This window comes from Cherax quadricarinatus, chromosome 12 (genome assembly GCF_038502225.1).
Source record: "Cherax quadricarinatus isolate ZL_2023a chromosome 12, ASM3850222v1, whole genome shotgun sequence".
In the NCBI taxonomy this organism is placed as follows: Eukaryota; Metazoa; Arthropoda; class Malacostraca; order Decapoda; family Parastacidae; genus Cherax; species Cherax quadricarinatus.
Window position 1 is genome coordinate 1,167,501 of NC_091303.1, and position 7,500 is coordinate 1,175,000.

Here is a 7,500-nt window from a genome sequence, read left to right on the forward strand (position 1 = left end):
CATGCCGGCCGTTTGGGATAGGTTCCCCAGCCTTTTTTCCCTTCATTTCAACCGGCTACAGCAAACCCTCAGTTCTTTTGTTTGGAGAACATGAAATTCTCTCATCAGAGGGTGTTCAGCAGGGTGACTCACTCGCTCCACTTCTCTTCTGCTTGGCAGTAAGAGAACTAACTTCCAACCTGTGCAGCGAGCTCACCATCTGGTACCTGGATGATGGCACTCTGGCAGGTACTGAAGAGTCCCTGTAAGAGGACCTATATTACAACCCAGGAGTCCAAATGGCCTGTTATCCTGGGTGTAAAGGGAGCAAAAGAAACACAGCAGAAAAGTTTTGACTTATATTATCCTTCACCAATTTATAACAGTAATATGTACACTATATACACTATGTACAGTGATAGGTATTAGTGCACTCCACGGTAAGCAAGGCAGAATAGAAGCCACTAGAGAACAGACCGTGCTTCAACCAGCTCTAAAATGGGAATGATAAGGGCAGACAGGAGAGTGGTACCCACATAACCTCTGCGATTGCCAAAGCCATCTTCTTATTGGCTGGAACCTGGTTACTAGTTGAACGACGGGGCCCCATCGTCAACTCTCAGTCACCTGGTTCGCTGGTTGGGGGAGATAGCCTGTAAATGAGGGTGTGTACATTCGCCGAATAAAGGTTACGTACTCTTTGCATGCCACAACCTACAACTCGTGAAAACACAGGAAGAAGACTTGGGACTCATCCTCAATCCCTCCAAGTGCGAAATCATCACAGCAAACCAGGAAATAATCAATGCCGTGCGAAGAATCCTACCGGAAGTCTCTACTACCACTCCGTCCAACAGTACCCTCTTGGGAGCACCGCTGGGTCACCAGGCCATCGACAGTGTCCTTAAGGAAAAATTGAATAACATGATGAGAATGGAATGCCCATGATGCTCTGTATCTCCTTGAGTTTTCCCTGAAGCAAGTTTATTCTTTTATCTGAGGATGAGGGTCCCTAGGGCAGTTCTAGAGGTGGTATCTCCCTGCATTATATAGTAAAGGCATAAAGGGTTTCAACCTTTTCCTTTTTATAGACGGAATGCCATGTTTGGGGTATTCGTTATTTTGAAAGAAGTTAGTTGTTTCGTTCACTTCCAAATCAAAGTTAATCAAGAAAAACATTTTTAGGGCGATATCGTAAAGACTTCGAAACATGAAAATGTAATGATTTCAGCACAATTTACTAGAGATTTTTGAGTGGTAATAATGAGCCAAGCAAGTCCCTGACAGTAAACAAGGAAAACATTTTATAGCAATTTGTGACTGAGTTAAATAAGGGAATTGTCTGCTTTACTTGTTTCATTCATATTACAAAATTTAAACAAGTTATATATAAATCACTTAAAATTTTAGATGAAGTCACCACAAATCTATTTTATGTAAATATATCCTGGAAATACGATTTTAAGGATAATGCAGTTAATGTCCTAGAATTTTGCTTTGCACACTGCACTGAATTTTGGGAACAAGCTAATACTGATTCGGGAATTCTAAGTAGGAATTATATTGATTAAGTTGTGGAAAAAACAAAGAATTAGAATTTGTCTGACAGAATTTCGCATTTAAAAGGATATAATTTACCTCATTTGTCAGCAACTGATCTGTTATTCCATCCAGAAGAAGCAAATACTGCCTCTTGCTGTTCCAGGAACAACGTCTGGTATTTTTTTTTTCACACGGATATCAGTTTCGATACATTTCAGCACAACTCCTAAAAGTTTCACTACGTTCCCTACGTGATTATAGGAACAGTGTCGAAACACATGGGAAAGCTAGACAATATTGGCAACATATTTTCCCTCTGGACTTTGCAAGAGTATTTTGTTTAAGCGGTAAAGGCATTTACAAAAATGTTTATTCATTTGCAGATCTTTTGGCCGCAAAAGCATTCGAACAGAGTGAAGTTTTGGTGCTTCTGTGTGAGCGAAACTTATGCTTTATAAGTGCTTATGAGTAATTACTTGTTTAATCACCTGGGTGAAGTAAAGTTCGTGTTTAATTTTGCGGGTGTTGAGCTCCTATCCTCGGGCCCGCCTTGTTGATTTCTGTTAAATGAAGTGCTCTGTCAGTGTCGTATTTCCTCTTAAATCCTTAAACTCTTCTGTCCTCTACTATTTATTTCTCTGGTTAACTGTAGTTGCTTACTAACTGTAAAGGAATATTAACGTCTATATGGGAGAGAGAGAGAGAGAGAGAGAGAGAGAGAGAGAGAGAGAGAGAGAGAGAGAGAGAGAGAGAGAGAGAGAGAGAGAGAGAGAGAGAGAGAGAGAGAGAGAGAGAGAAAGAGAGTTCTCCTTTCTAACGCACTCTAGGTAACACAAAATAGCTACAACATACTGGCCTCAACCTCTGGCTTTCCTTAATATCCAACCGAGCTGCCACATAAAAACTTGATGTAGTAATGAAACTTTAAAGTGTCACCTTGCATAGACAATGACACAACGAGCACAGACAATACGGGTAACCTGAAGCCAGCAACCGACACCAGGGAATGTGAGGAAACCAGTTTCTGTTAGCTATGCGCTAAGAATGGGAGCGCTGATGAGGGATACAGTTTTATTTGCTGCATGTATCCATTTACACATGGAGTCAGAGAAAGCAAACCGGTTTAACAATTCTAGTTGAATTATCTGTTAAGTATCTAACAAGATAATTATGATCAATCATGAAAATGAAAGAGGATCGTACTGATCCATTGCTTATCAAAAGAATTTTGATAAGAGTCTCCGACAGAAGATTAACATACTCACAAAAAAGAGTGAAATATCACAGAAGGCGCGACAGATGATAACTGAATACCTAACATAAAAAAAGTCACATTACACACTGGATGAATTCATCATTCACCCTTTAATTTATGTTTCCTAACAATCCAACAGTGACCAACCCTCCCATATAGAGCAAATAGGCCTCTCCTTCGCTCTTCCCGGCTGTGGTAAAATATTTAAGCTCAGGAGATCCATACATATAAGAGGAACAAGTTCAGTATCGTAATTTCGCAGCATAAGATGCACATCAGGAAAATTTCTTCACTTTGCGACAGGTGAACTCATGGTTCAGTCTACCCTCCCGAGCTTGAATATAATTCAGACATTGTAACTTAGGCGTTAAAACTACAGGATCGAGTTAAAACTCTGCATTTTCATACAAAATACGAGTTAGTGGATAATTAATTGTTAAATTAAATACGAAAATAAATTGCGAGTTAGACGAATAGGAGGGACAGACAGATGAAGGGACCGACGTATGAGTGAAGAGGGAAATACATAAGGTTGTCTGTAGAGAATAACGGGTTTAATGAGTACTAAATATTCTTGCCATGAAATAGAGAAGGCACAAACAATCACCTACTTTAATAAAAAAAATGGTCTTAAAGGCATATCCAGCTGAGAGCAAGGGAGGCGTGTACCACATTGTACCGTCCAACAGGCGTACAGTAGCGCACCCTCACTACCCATGGTAGCCAAATGAATGTAAATGTATGGCTGTCAGACTGCATCACCAGCTTCGTTGAGAGCCAGGAGGGGAAAGTCAGATAACCCAGGGGAAAAAAGCAGTGATTCGAGAGGTGTCTCATCTTGGGGAAAGGAAGGAGTAGAATTATAGGGAAAACATGTCAAAAAACTTACTCAAATTCATAACTAAGTAACCTCGTAATTAAAGAAATTATTCTCAAACTCTCAGATCATCTCTACCTTCAGTCAATTAATTTTTCTTAGGGGTATCTTAGCTTATGATTTTGCAGTGCTATTAAGTTACTCAACAGTGTAGTTCAAAACCAATAGTGATCCCAAAAAATAGGGTACTATAACCTAAAGGTATTGTCAACCAAATAACAAAGTGTCTTGAGTCAAGAAGTAGGATTGTCTCAAGGAGAATGTCTCAAGGAGGATTGCCTTGAGGATGAGTGTCTCTATGAGAAGGATTGTCTTAGAAGGATTGTATCAAGGAGAAGGATTGCTTCTGTATGAAGGATTACCTCGTTCAAAAAGATTTTGCCAAGGAGGAGGATTGTCGCAAGAGAAAGATTGCCTCAAGGAGAAGAATTCTCTCAAGGATAAGGATTCTCTCTATGATAAGGATCGTCTCAAGGACTGATTCAAGAAAAAAATCTGCATTTGCACAACATTGTCCCTTCAAAGCTGATGAAGGCCACTTTATCCAAGGAACTGAAGCTACCTTACCCTTCTTTGGATTAAATCAGTATACCCCCTCATCCTTCATATTCCCCTTATATCTTCAGAGATTTCCCTTCACACAAGGGCGTGGCATGGTTGTCAGGGCAACCGGTAGGAGTTTGGTATCTATGCAAAATTAAACAACAAATGTTGTAAATTACCTGGCAATGCCAAGAGAGAGGAAAAATTAACTCGCTTTCGCTCTCGAGAAATTTTACGGACATGATTATGAGCCGATGCCCCATATTCCCCCAGGCAAGTGCACCATCTCGTTAAGGCTTCGCTAGAGCTTCGACTCCTCGGCAATATCTAAAGTGACCCTTTGTCAGCGAGCTTACGGCGGATAGCCTCTGAGGGGTGTGTTACTGGAGGGAAGGTGTGTATAATGAGTGGGAAGGAGAATAGAGGACGGAAATTAAATGAAAGAGAGGAAAGGAAGACGAAAGGAGGTAAAAGGAATGAGAAGGAAGGAGATTAGAATTAGGTGGGAAGAATAGGGTGATTTTATTTTATGATTTTAAGTGTTCTATGACATCTAAAATATATTAATGGAGTCACATCGGGAATAATTCATCAGTGGTTGGAAACCAAACAAATCCCAATAAAAATTTATAATTTGCACTTCCATATGATTTTCAGTGACTTCAAACACCTGATAATAATTTACAGGAAAGTTTGACATACACATATCTTAATAAACAGCCATACTTATATTACTAACTGAATTACATTTAATATCTAGACAAAATAATTCGTCTTATGCGGATTTTAATTGAGGCAATTGAAACTAAAAATATAATGCCGGTATTTAAAAAACTGAAATTCGTCTATTTTCCGTTATCGAGATAAATTTAAGCACATAGTAGGGATTACCTTTTTTAAACATTTACAAACAAAAAAGGTTAAGCTAATAATAAGAAGAATACCTTTTCTTGTGCTCACCCACACATCTTCGGAGGAATGTGTGTGAGCACATGTTAGCGTTCACGATTCCCTGTTTATTTTTTCACTGCTGTATTTCTTTATATTTGCAGTCACACGTTTTATTGTGATTTCTTACGCACACACACACACACACACACACACACACACACACACACACACACACACACACACACACACACACACACACACACAGGGAACCGACAGGAAAACCAGTACAAGAAATGATGGAGTATGTGGCAACAAAATGCAAGGAGGCAGAGGAGAGGTTTGTTCCCAAGGGAAACAGAAATAATGGGAAGAACAGAACGAGTCCTTGGTTCACCCAAAGGTGTAGGGAGGCAAAAACTAGGTGTACTAGAGAATGGAAAAGGTACAGAAGACAGAGAACTCAGGAAAATAAAGAGATTAGCCGAAGAGCCAGGAACGAATATGCACAGATAAGAAGGGAGGCTCAGCGACAATATGAAAATGACATAGCATCGAAAGTCAAGACTGACCCGAAGCTGTTGTACAGCCACATCAGGAGGAAAACAACAACAGTCAAGGACCAGGTAATCAGGCTGAGGAAGGGCGATGGGGAATTCACAAGAAACGACCGAGAGGTATGTCAAGAGCTCAACACGAGATTTAAAGAAGTATTTACAGTGGAAACTAGTAGGACTCCATGAAATCAGAACAGGGGGGTACACCAGCAAGTGCTGGATGAGGTACATATAACCAAGGAGGAGGTGAAGAAGCTGATATGCGAACTTGACACCTCAAAACGGTGGGACCAGACAACATCTCTCCGTGGGTCCTTAAAGAGGGAGCAGAGATATTGTGTGTGCCATTAACAAAGATCTTCAACACATCATTTGAAACTGGGCAACTCCCTGAGGTATGGAAGATGGCAAATGTAGTCCCAATTTTTAAAAAGGGAGACAGACATGAGGCACTAAACTACAGACCTGTATCACTAACGTGTATAGTATGCAAGGTCATGGAGATCATCAGGAGGAGAGTGGTGGAGCACCTGGAAAGAAACAAGTGTATAATTGACAACCAGCACGGTTTCAGGGAAGGAAAATCCTGTGTCACAAACCTACTAGAGTTTTATGACAAGGTGACAGAAGTAAGACAAGAGAGAGAGGGGTGGATCGACTGCATTTTTTTGGACTGCAAGAAGGCCTTCGACACAGTTCCTCACAAGAGGTTACTGCAAAAGCTAGAGGATCAGGCACACATAACAGGAAAGGCACTGCAATGGATCAGAGAATACCTGACAGGGAGGCAACAACGAGTCATGGTACGTGACGAGGTGTCAGAGTGGGCGCCTGTGACAAGCGGGGTTCCACAGGGGTCAGTCCTAGGACCTGTGCTGTTCTTGGCACATGTGAACGACATAACGGAAGGGATAGACTCAGAAGTGTCCTTGTTTGCAGATGATGTGAAGTTAATGAGAAGAATCAAATCGGATGAGGATCATGCAGGACTACAAAGTGACCCGGACAGGCTACAAGCCTGGTCCAGCAACTGGCTCCTTGAGTTTAACCCTGCCAAGTGCTAAGTCATGAAGACTGGGGAAGGGCAAAGAAGACCGGAGACACAATATAGTTTAGATGGCCAAAGACTGCAAACCTCACTCAAGTAAAAAGATCTGGGGGTGAGTATAACACCTGAGGCGCACATCAATCAGATAACTGCTGCAGCATACGGGCGCCTGGCAAGCCTACGGATAGCGTTCCAATACCTCAGTAAGGATTCGTTCAAGACTCTGTATACCATGTACGTCAGGCCCATACTGGAGTATGCAGCACCAGTTTGGAATACACACCTAGTCAAGCACGTCAAGAAATTAGAGAAAGTGCAATGGTTTGCAACAAGACTAGTCCCAGAGCTACGGGGATTGTCCTACGAAGAAAGGTTGAGGGAAATCGGCCTGACAACACTGGAGGACAGGAGGGTCAAGGGAGACATGATAACGACATATAAAATACTGCGCGGAATAGACAAGGTGGACAAAGACGGGATGTTCGAGAGAAGGGACACAGACACAAGAGGTCACAATTGGAAGTTGAAGACTCAGATGAATCAAAGGGATGTTAGGAAGTTTTTCTTCAGTCACAGAGTAGTCAGGCCGTGGAATAGCCTAGAAAGTGACGTAGTGGAGGCGGGAACCATACATAGTTTTAAGACGAGGTATGATAAAGCTCATGGGGCAGGGAGAGAGAGGACCTAGTAGCAATCAACGAAGAGGCGGGGCCAGGAGCTATGAATCGACCCCTGCAACCACAAATAGGTGAGTACAAATAGGTAAGTACACATACACACACACACACACACACACACACACACACACACA